This window comes from Odocoileus virginianus, chromosome 15 (genome assembly GCF_023699985.2).
Source record: "Odocoileus virginianus isolate 20LAN1187 ecotype Illinois chromosome 15, Ovbor_1.2, whole genome shotgun sequence".
NCBI classification, from domain to species: Eukaryota; Metazoa; Chordata; class Mammalia; order Artiodactyla; family Cervidae; genus Odocoileus; species Odocoileus virginianus.
Window position 1 is genome coordinate 31,633,292 of NC_069688.1, and position 12,105 is coordinate 31,645,396.

The following is a 12,105-nucleotide window of genomic DNA, read 5'->3' on the forward strand; positions in this document are numbered from 1 at the left end:
AGCCACTATTTCCATTGTTTTCTCATCTATTTGCCATGAAGTGATGGGACCAGATGCCATGATCTTAGTTTTCTGAATGTTGAGTTTTAAGCCTACTTTTTCACTCTCCTCTTTCATTTTCATCAAGAGGCTCTTTAGTTCTTCTTCACTTTCTGCCATAAGGGTGGTGTCATCTGCATATCTGAGGTTATTGATATTTCTCTTGGCAATCTTGATTCCAGCTTGTGCTTCATCCAGCCCAGCATTTCTCATGATGTACTCTGCATATAAGTTAAATAAGCAGGGTGACAATATACAGCCCTGATGTCCTCCTTTCCCTATTTGGAACCAGTCTATTGTTCCATGTCCAGTTCTTCCATTTAAGTCTGGATTTTGCAATAAGGAGTTTATAATCTGAGCCACTGTCAGCTCCTGGTCTTGTTTTTGCTGGTGGTATAGAGGATCTCTGTGACTACAAGGAATATTATCAGTCTGGCTTTGGTATTGACCATTTTTGTGATGTCATGCATAGAGTTATCTCTTGTGCTATTGGAAGAGGGTGTTTGCTATGACCAGCACATTCTCTTGGCCAAACTCTGTTAACCTTTGCCCTGCTTCATTTTGCACTTCAAAGCCAAACTTACCTGTTATTCCAAGTATCTCTTGAGTTCCTAATTTTGAATTCCAGTCCCCTATGATGAAAAGGACATCTTTTTTTGGCATTAGTTCTAGAAAGCCTTTTAGGTTTTCATAGAGCCATTCAACTTCAGCTTCTTTAGCATTACTGGTTGGGGCATAGACTTGGATTACTGTGATATTAAATGGTTTACCTTGGAAATGAACAGAGATCATTCTGTCATTTTTGAGATTGCACCCAAGGACTGCATTTCATATTCTTTTGTTGACTATGAGGGCTACTCCATTTCTTCTAAGGGATTCTTGCCCACATTAGTAGATATAATGGTCATCTGAATTAAATTCACCCATTCCAGTTCATTTTAGTTCACTGATTCCTAAAATGTTGATGTTCACTCTTGCTATTTCCTGTTTGACCACTTCCAATTTACCTTGATTCATGGACCTAATATTCCAGGTTCCTATGTAATATTGCTAGAGTTTAAGCTTTCTAAAATTAAGAGACTTCTCTTATTTTTATCCTTCCCCCCTCCCCCAAGAAATGCTTGGTACAGTTTTGCTATTCAACAGGTATATAATTGAGATGAGCTGTGAATTTGGCCATTAACAAGCTTCTTGGGAGCTATCAGAAACACACATGTCTATTACTAAACCTTTGCTAAATTGCATGGAATGTCCCCATCTTCTTTCTAATATGCACTAAAAGTCTCTATAGACATGTGTGTTTCTGATAGTTCCCAAGAAATTTATTAATGGCCAAATTCACAGCTCATCTCAATTATATACCTGTTGAATAGCAAAACTGTACCAAGCATTTCTTGGGGGAGGGGGGAAGGATAAAAATAAGAGAAGTCTCTTAATTTTAGAAAGCTTAAACTCTAGCAATATTACATAGGAACCTGGAATATTAGGTATATACACAATGGAATATTACTCAGCCACTAAAAAGAATTCATTTGAATCAGTTCTAATGAGGTGGATGAAACTGGAGCCCATTATACAGAGTGAAGTAAGCTAGAAAGAATAACACCAATATAGTATACTAACGCATATATATAGAATTTAGAAAGATGGGAATGATAACCCTATATGCAAGACAGAAAAAGAGACACAGATGTATAGAACAGACTTTTGGACTCTGTGGGAGAAGGCGAGGGCGGGATGTTTCGAGAGAACAGCATTGAAACATATATATTATCAAGGGTGAAACAGACCACCAGCCCAGGTTGGATGCATGAGACGAGTGCTCAGGGCTGGTGCATTGGGATGACCCAGAGGGATGGGATGGGGAGGGAGGTGGGAGGGGGGTTCAGGATGGGGAACACATGTAAATCCATGGCTGATTCATGTCAATGTATGGCAAAAACCACTACAATATTGTAAAGTAATTAGCCTCCAACTAATAAAAATAAAGGGAAAAAAAGTAAGAATAATCATAAACATCTTTAAAGTAGCAATCTCTAGACTTCTTAGCCCTGAATTATCATCATGTTGAAAGAGGCAATAAGATGCATTGCCAGGATCACAGACTCTGATCTAGATCTATTTGGGTCGAAACCTCGGCTCCACTCTCAGAAGCTGTGTGTCCTAAGTAAGGTACTTAACCCACCTGTGCCTCACTTTCAGTATGTGTAAGACAGGTTATAGAACAGTATCTACCTCATAAGGCTGGCATGCGAATGAAATGAATTTATATCAAGTACTTAGAAAAGTATTTGGGACATTATTAGTGCTCAAGTGGTTTTAGCTATTACACTATTATTATTATTATGTGCACTCAGTTTGTTTCTGCCCCTCCCTTGAAAGCATGAACTTCTAAATGGTTGATAGTGTGTTTTCTTGGTCTTTGTATTTCAAATGACCAGCACAGTGCCTGACACATAATAAACTCTGAAAGAGAAGAACCTGATAAACTCTGAAAGAGAAGAACCTGGAATAAAATTTCTTCTTACCCTAGAGGTGAACATGAACTTGCTCCCTGTCTTGGGTATCCACAGAACTTTCTTTTCCTCCTGTCATCAACCTCATATTTAACCCTGCTGGTTTTCATTTACTTTACAATTCAGTCATAATGAATTTTAAAATCCATTCTAACTTCCAGAGATCTCTGGAGACTTGCCTCATCAGTCTGACATCACATTCATTTACATTCCTTATTTTTTCATTTCCTTGTATGAGGTCTAAGAATTGTTCCAATAAAACACTTTTAAGATTGCATTACACATACTGTGTGCTATTTATTCCTGGCTACATGTTCAAATTAACAAGCAAGAAATTGCGTATGCTCTGATCAACTATTAAAACTGCAATGCTATATCTTTTATAACTGAAAAAAATTAGACCTGGACTATGCTTTGGTAATCATCTAAACTAATAGTTTAAATGGAAAGTATTTATGCTACTTGATCATTCTCCCATGATGGTAAATTCTTGAGTAGTCCCCATGATAAAAAAAAAAAAAAAAAAAGAATAATTTGTCTTTTGCCTGTGTTTTTCCAGAAAGAGAGAACACATTACTCCAAAGTCATCTTGTTCTTTTGGTAGGAAACTATTTCTTATATTGAATATAACCCATTTCTCTAAAAAATAACATAGGTTAAAACAGATTACCATCTTCCATGATGGTCTTCAAATATTTCAGAACAGGTATTTTATTTCCTGATATAAATCAATAGACTGTACTGATGGAGTTCAAGAATTTTTAGAATTAAACACACATAAATATAATTTAATCCTATTATTTTGCAGATGAAGAAATGGAAAAGAAGAGAGGTTGAATAATTTGCCCAATGTCACACATTTGTTCATTCACTGGGTACTCAGACGCCAGCCTGATAAATTCACAATTTTTAAATTTATTATAATATATAAATAATTTATAATTTATTATAACATATGACAATTTTATGATTGAGTATAACATACATCATTTTATAATGTATGATATAATTTGCTATAAAAAATACATTATGCACAAATTGTTATTTATTACATAACTAACACTGAAGACCTTACAGCCAATTCATTCTCTTCCTTCCCTCCCCAGAGGCTACCACTAACCCCTATTTGTTATTTAACATTCAAACACATTGTGTCAGTCAGTGTTTCAGCAGAGAAACAGAATCACTGTGGGTGACATGGAATAAAGGATTTAAGTTAGGGATCTATTTTACACAGTTGTAGTCGCTGTCTAAGAAGTGGAAGCCTGTTGCCTCTGCATCTGGGACGGAAGTCATTGAAGATTCATAGACATGACGCAGGGCAGAATGACAAATGGTAACATAAATCAGTTCCTCATTGCCTCCAACCTTGGCAATGCTGGTGAAATCAAAGGAGCTGGAACCCTTTGCCATGAGGCTGCACACACGCCTGGCCCTGGACTCAGGATAGCTGAAACAGAAGCTGCTGGCCTGGATGAGGTGCAAGCCTGGTGGCTCCTCCAGGCCAATGAGGAAGGCAGCAGTCAGACAATGTGTGGGATCTGTAGTGGCTCCTGGTCGCCACGGAACCCATAATGCTGCGCAGTTGTCTAAGGATGCCCTACATCTCTGCCAGCCGTCCACAGCGAGGGCTCAGCAGCAAAGAGGACCCACAGCGCTCTTCCCGCACCTCGCTTTGTCAGCAGCTTTCTCAGTGTGATGTTTTCTCAGGACTGACAACAGGCTTGGACTAAAAGTGTGCCATGTCGATCCGTTTCAATACCTGAAACATTTGCTCCTTTAATCACTTGTAAAGAGAGGATGTGTTGTGAACATGAGGATCAATGCAGCACCTAAACATTGTCCTGAGGGTGAAATGAGATGATTATGAAGTACCTGGTTTAGTGAGAGGCATACAGTAAGCACTCAATAAATAGTTATCAATATTAATAGTATTAGACAGTGTTAGTCCCTCAGTTATGTCTGGCTCTTTGAAATCCCATGGACTGTATGTAGTCTGCCAGGCTCTTCTGTCCATAGAATTCTCTAGGCAAGAATACTGGAGTGGATTGCCATTCCCTTCTCCAGGGGATCTTCCTGACCCAGGGATCGAATCTGCATTGCAGGTGGATTCTTTACCATCTGAGCCACCAGGGAAGTCCTCAGTGTTATTGTACCTTAAAACTCTCTCTGCTTCTCAGGACTTCCCTGGTGGTCCAGTGGTTAAGAATCCACCATCCAATGCAGGGGACATGGGTTTGATCCCTGGTTGGGGAACTCAGATCCTGCAGGCTGCAAAGAATATCTTGCCTTCTACAACTAAGACCCAACACAGCCAAATTAATTAATTAATTTAAAAATTCCTACTGCTTCTATTTGTGTCTCACCATTGAACACTGGACTTCTTGAAGATAAGGTCTGTGACTGTTTAGTCCTGTATCCTCAGAAGCCTAGCTCAGAGCCTGATCTATAGAAGGTGTTCAACACTTGGAGATTGTATTGAAAATGAACTTACAAGACACTTTCCTGGCAGCAGTTCCTAGGAGAGGAGAGAGAATTTATGAGGATATTCAACACTTGAGAATGAGGAGGGCACCATCATTGGGGGGAAATAGTCAAATACCAGTCCTACTGTTCGCATGATTTCTGTGATGCTAGAGCCTGAGATGTTCTTGACTTATTCTGTAAATGGTGTTGGTATATTCAGCTACCAATTTAGAAAAATTCGAGTTCTATCACTAGATAACATCATATGGTAAAATGAATTTCAGGTGGATAAAACATTTATATGGAAAAAGTAAAGTCATCAGATTTTAGAGAAAAATAAGTAGGGATGAATGTGTAACTTTGGAGCAACATTTCCTAAACATGTCACCAAAGAACAATTTAATAAAAGTTTTAATCCTATAAAAATAAAAAATTTTTCTATTTAAAAATCTTAATGAACTAAGGAGGAAAAGAATGAATTGTACTGATATTTGCAAAATACATGACTAAGTGTTAACATGTTAACTTGTGAAGGATTCCAATAAACTAGTATGAAAAATGATTAAATCAATAGAAAAATGTACAAATGTACAGTCATTTCAAAAAAGAAGAAATTGCCAATAAGAATGAGAAAAAAATAGTTCCCCTTAATAGTCTAAAAATTGCCAGTTAAAAAAATATAAACAAGAAGATCTTCTCTACAGTACAGGGCATTATATTCAACATTTTGTAATAACTATTTTTCTATAATGAAAAAGAATATGGAAAGAATCTCTTTGTTGTATAAATAAAATGAACACAACAGTGTGGAGAACTATAGTTCAGTTTAAAAAAAAATCTGGGGACTTCACAGGTGGCACAGTGGATAAAAATCCACCTACCAAGGCAGAGAACATGGGTTCGATCCCCAGTCCAGGAAGATTCCACATGCTGTGGAGCAACTAAGTCTGTGTGCCATAACTACTGAAGTCTGTACTTTAGGGCCCGTAACAAAGAGGAGCCCTCACGTTCCGCAACTAGAGAAAGCCCTCAAGCACCAATGAAGACCTAGCACAGCTATAAATAAATAAAATTAAAAAGAAAAAAAATCTGGGACTTCACAGTTTGGTCCAATGGTTAAGAATCCACCTGGCAATGCAAGGGACAGGGGTTGGTTCCATCCCTGGTCCAGGCAGCTCACACAGGCTGGAAAGCAAACTTCTGAGCCCACACACCACAACTATTGGACCCCACATGCCTGTGCTCTGAAACAGAGATGCCACAAACGAGAAGCCCACACACCGCAACTAGTCCTAGGGACTAGGAAGTCCCTGCTTGCTCCCTGCAGCTGGAGAAAGCCTGAGCACAGCTATGAATACCCAGAGCAGCCAATACATAAATAAATAATTTTTAAAAGTTCTACTTAAAAAAAAAAATTTTTTTTTAATCTACAAAGTCCCTATTGTTACACAAAATAACATGTTCTCAGGCTCTAGGGATCATGACATAGCTGCCTTTGGGGATCATTATTGTCTGCCACAGTAGGTTTAAAATGATTGACTCTTATGTAGATTTCTCATACGCCTCTGATCTGAGTGAAAACACCAATACCAGAGCAGTCACAAACCATACTAGACAGCAACTTGCAGTGTCACTTTGCCTAAAACTTGAGTAGCTTGGGCCCGGCAACCCTGCCCCAACAAGTTCCATTTATTTTCTGACATTTAAACAGGAATCAATCTTCCAAAATATTGATTCTGAACTTTTAAAAACCTCTATTAAGTAACCATAAATAGTAATTTTTTAATCTCCTGCTTTCTCATCCCTCAACTTTAATAGTGTGTCGAATAGTATTTTATACCCAAACCATTTTCCTTTTCGTTTTTTTTTGCTAAGTATTAAATTTGAAGGTTGAACAAAGGAAAGCACCTCATCAAGGAGTAATGGCTTTACCTTGCAGTCAGGGTGAAAAAATTCTCTCTGATCCAGACGTGCAGGAGTCTCCATCGTTCTTAATCGATTTTACACTTCTACTTCACTTGCAGACACAAAAATACTTGGTCCAAAAAAGAAATGAGAAATCACAATGGCTTGAGGTTGAGTTTTTGAGTGAATCAGCACAAAGTTGTTCCACGAATGTTTCCGTCGTTTTTTAAGAGGCAATGAAATTAAGTGGAAAAAAACCTCAGTCAAACCACTGCTTTCTGCCTCGTGTTTCCCATCTATGAGTTGGAAGAGCCCTGTTTTCCCTTATCTTATTACGTAATTTTAAAATGTGAAATGTACAGGCTAATGGGCCTTTACAACATTAGGTTACATTCATGTATTTGTTTTGCATGTGTTGAAGATTGAATTCACTTTTATGGACACACTTCAAAGTTCTGAGGTTGTGTGCTCTTCATTCTAAGCATTCAATCTCTCACTCAGCTCACTGGGTATTTGGCAAGTATCTATTCCTTCAATAAATACTCAATAAAATGCCTGCCTTGTGCTCTGAAAGGGCAAACTGGAAATTCCCATGCAACATAATTACAAAACTTAGACAAGTGCATAAAACCTTGAATGTGGAATAAGCTGTAAGTATAAATGCTGAAGAATGGGTCTGGAAAAAGTACCGTCAATGAATTGGCAGAAAGGAGATGGGCAAATGGAAAAGCTACAGGGAGTCTAAGGCCTTCAGTAAATCATTTTGCATTGACTCTGCTATAATAAGAAAAACCAAATACGGGTAGCCATTTCAAATGGTTTACACTATATTAACATTCAAATGAACAGCAATATTCAAAAAACTTAATTCAGCTTATTTAAGCTAAATATTCTTACAGTTACACATATCACACACACATATATACATGAGTAGGAATAAAATGTCTCAGTGCCTAAAGTTCTAGATAGATTACTGTGATGTTTCTTCAATACTCTCATTGGTGTTATCTCTTACACCACTGAATCTTTCTCCAGCGGCTGGATAGAACCCAAAACAAGAGATATAGTTTCTTTGAGGTCCAGAGTTTCCTCCCAGAGGACAAACCTTCAAGAATTAAGAGAGACTAAGGAGATCATGGACCACTGTAGGTTCAAGTGCCATTGATCACGAGAGCTAAGGTTCTCATCTTTCATCAAGGGGAGCTCAATTTCTGTGATTGGTTGCCCTGTTCAGTTCAGTCGCTCAGTTGTGTCCAATCTTTACAACCCCATGGACTGTAGCACGCCAGGCCTCCCTGTCCATCACCAACTCCCAGAGTTTATTCAAATTCATGCCCATTGAGTCGGTGATGCCATCCAACCATCTCATCCTCTGTTGTCCCCTTTTCCTCCCACCCTTAATCCTTCCCAGCTGATTATCAGGGTCTTTTCAAATGAGTCAGTTCTTCACATCAGGTGGCCAAAGTATTGGAGTTTCAGCTTCAGCATCAGTCCTCCAATGACTATTCAGAAATGATTTCCTTTAGAATTGATCTCCTTGCTGCTCAAGGGACTCTCAAGAGTTTTCTCCAACACCACAGTTCAAAAGCATCAATTCTTTGGCACTCAGCTTTCTTTATAGTCCAACTCTCACATCCATACATGACCACTGGAAAAACCATAGCTTTATTACATGGACCTTTGTTGGCAAAGTAATGTCTCTGCTTTTTAATATGCTGTCTAGGTTGGTCATAACTTTTCTTCCAAGGAATAAGCATCTTTTAATTTCATGGCTGCAATCACCACCTGGAGTGATTTTGGAGCTCCCCAAAATAAAGTCTGCCACTGTTTCCCCATCTATTTGCTATGAAATGATGGGACCAGATGCCATGATATTGGTTTTCTGAATGTTGAGTTTTAAGCCAACTTTTTCACTCTCCTCTTTCAATTTCAACAAGAGGCTCTAGTTCTTTTTCACTTTCTGCAATAAAGGTGGTGTCATCTGCATATCTGAAGCTATTGATATTTCTCCCAGCAATCTTGATTCCAGCTTGTGCTTCATCCAGCCCAGAGTTTCTCAAGATGTGCTCTGCGTATAAGTTAAATAAGCAGGGTGACAATATACAGCCTTGACCTACTCCTTTCCCTATTTGGAACCAGACTGTTGTTCCATGTCCAGTTCTAACTGTTGCTTCTTGACGTGTATACAGATTTCTCAAGAGGCGGGTCAGGTGTTTGGTATTCCCATCTTGTGAACAATGTTTTACAGTTTGTTGTGATCCACACAGTCAAAGACTTTGGCATAGTCAATGAAGCAGAAGTAGATGTTTTTCTGGAACTCTCATGCTTTTTCTATGATCCAGTGGGTGTTGGCAATTTGATCCCTGGTTCTTCTGCTTTTTCTAAATCCTGCTTGAACATCTGCAAGTTCATGGTTCACATACTGTTGAAGTTTGGTTTGGAGAATTTTGAGCATTGCTTTGCTAGGATGTGAGATAAGTGCAATTGTGTGGTACCTTGAGCATTCTTTGGCATTGCCTTTCTTTGAGATTGGAATGAAAACTGACATTTTGCAGTCCGCGGCCACTGCTGAGTTTTCCAAATTTGCTGGCATATTGAGTGCAGCACTTTCACAGCATCATCTTTCGGGATTTGAAATAGCTCAACTGGAATTCCATCACCTTCACTAGCTTTGTTCATAGTGATGCTTCCTGAGGCCCACTTGACTTCACATTCCAGGATGTCTGGCTGTAGATGAGTGATCACACCATTGTGGTTACCTGGGTCACAAAGATCTTTTTTGTATAGTTCTTCAGTGTATTCTTGCCACTTCTTCTTAATATCTTCTTCTTCTGTGAGGTCCATAACATCTCTGTCCTTTATTGTGCTCATTTTTGCATGAAATGTTCCCTTGGTGTCTCTAATTTTCTTGAAGAGATCTCTAGTCTTTCCCATTCTATTATTGTCCTCTATTTCTTTGCATTGATCACTGAAGAAGGCTTTCTTATCTCTCCTTGCTAGTCTTTGGAACTCTGCATTCAGATGCGTATATCTTTCCTTTTCTCCTTTGCCTTTAACTTCTCTTCTTTTCTCAGTTATTTGTAAGGCCTCCTCAGACTACCATTTTGCCTTTTTGCATTTCTTTTTCTTGGGGATGGTCTTGTTCACTGCCTCCTGTACAACGTCATGAACCTCCCCTCATAGTTCTTCAGGCACTCTATCAGATCTAATCCCTTGAATCTATTTCTTACTTCCACTGTATAATCATAAGGGATTTGATTCAGGTCATACCTGGATGGTCTAGTGGTTTTCCCTACTTTCTTCAATTTAAGTCTGAATTTGGCAATAAGGAGTTCATGATCTGAGCCAGTCAGCTCCCAGTCTTATTTTTGCTGACTGTATAGAGCTTCTCCATCTTTGGCTGCAAAGAATATAATCAATCTGATTTCGGTGTTGACCATCTGGTGACGTCCATGTGTAGAGGTTTCTCTTGTGTTGTTGGAAGAGCGTGTTTGCTATGACTAGTGTGTTCTCCTGGCAAAACTCTATTAGCCTTTGCCTTGCTTCATTCTGTACTCCAAGGCCAATTTTGCCTCTTACTCCAGGTATTTCTTGACTTCCCACTTTTGCATTCCAGCCCCCTATAATGAAAAGAACATCTTTTTGGGTGTTAGTTCTAGAAGGTCTTGTAGGTCTGCATAGAAGCATTCAACTTCAACTTCTTCAGCATTACTGGTTGGAGCATAGACTTGGATTACTGTGATATTGAATGGCTTGCCTTGGAAATGAACAGAGATCATTCTGTTGTTTTTGAGACTGCATTCAAGTACTTCATTTTGGACTATTTTGTTGACTATGATGGCTACTCCATTTCTTCTAAGGGATTCTTGCCCACAATAGTAGATATAATGGTCATCTGAGTTAAATTCACCCATTCCAGTCCATTTAAGTTTGCTGATTCCTAGAATGTCAACGTTCACTCTTGCCATCTCCTGTTTGATCACATCTAATTCACCTTGATTCATGGACCTAACATTCCAGGTTCCTATGCAATATTGCTCTTTATAGCATTGGACTTTGCTTCTATCACCAATCACATCCACAGCTGGGTGTTGTTTTTGCTTTGGCTCCATCTCTTCATTTTTTCTGGAGTTCTTCATTCTTTCTCCACTGATCTCCAGTAGCATATTGGGCACTTACCTACCTGGAGAGTTCATCTTTCAGTGTCTTATCTTTTTGTATTTTCATACTGTTCATGAGGTTCTCAAGGCAAGACTACTGAAGTGGTTTTCCACTCCCTTATCCAGTGAACCACATTTTGTCAGAACTCTACACCATGACCCTTCCGTCTTGGGTGGCCCTACACAGCATGGCTCATAGTTCCACTGACTTAGACAAGGTTTTGGTCCATGTGATCATATTGGTTAGTTTTCTGTGATTGTGGTTTTCAGTCTGTCTGCTCTCTGATGGAGGGGATAAGAGGCTTATGGATAAGTGTCTGCATGGTGCTGGAGCGGCTATGAGGAGATACCCACGTCCAAGGTTGCCCTGAGGTTGTTACTATTCATTCTGTTGCTAAAAGAGGCTGCATGCAAGCTAGATAACCTCCTGTGTTGATCTAGATAGGGTGAGTGCACATGCTGACTCTGATACCCCCACCCATCTAACTGCCCAAATCTATTAATCTTCACATTAAGCAACCCCCACATGTTGGTTTAAAGAAGAAGTTACTGCCAGAAATGGAATTTACCAGTCATGATTCACATAACCATATACTCTATGGAGAATCCAATGGACAGAGCAGCATGTCAGGCTACAGTCCATAGGATCACAGAGTTGGATATAACTGAAGTGACTTAGCATGCACTCATAACTTATGGAGGGCATTCAAGACAGTCAGAAAAATGAGATGGAAGTCTTAGAACTAAGTTTAATAGACCTGTTCATTGGAACACTGAAAAAAAAATGAAGTTTGAGGCTGGAAAACTGGATGAGGCAATTAGATTTTATCCATTTACCCTGTCTTATCAAAGCCCTTTTTTTTCTAAGAGCAAGGAAGGGTAAACTCATACCCATTGGGATGTGAAGGGTGTGGGATGAGTGGGATGCAAAGGACTGGAATAGGAAGCACTCACTGGCTATCAGTAAGACACAACGATGTCTTATTTCATCATTAGATTTCATCTAAAGTTTCTGTTAC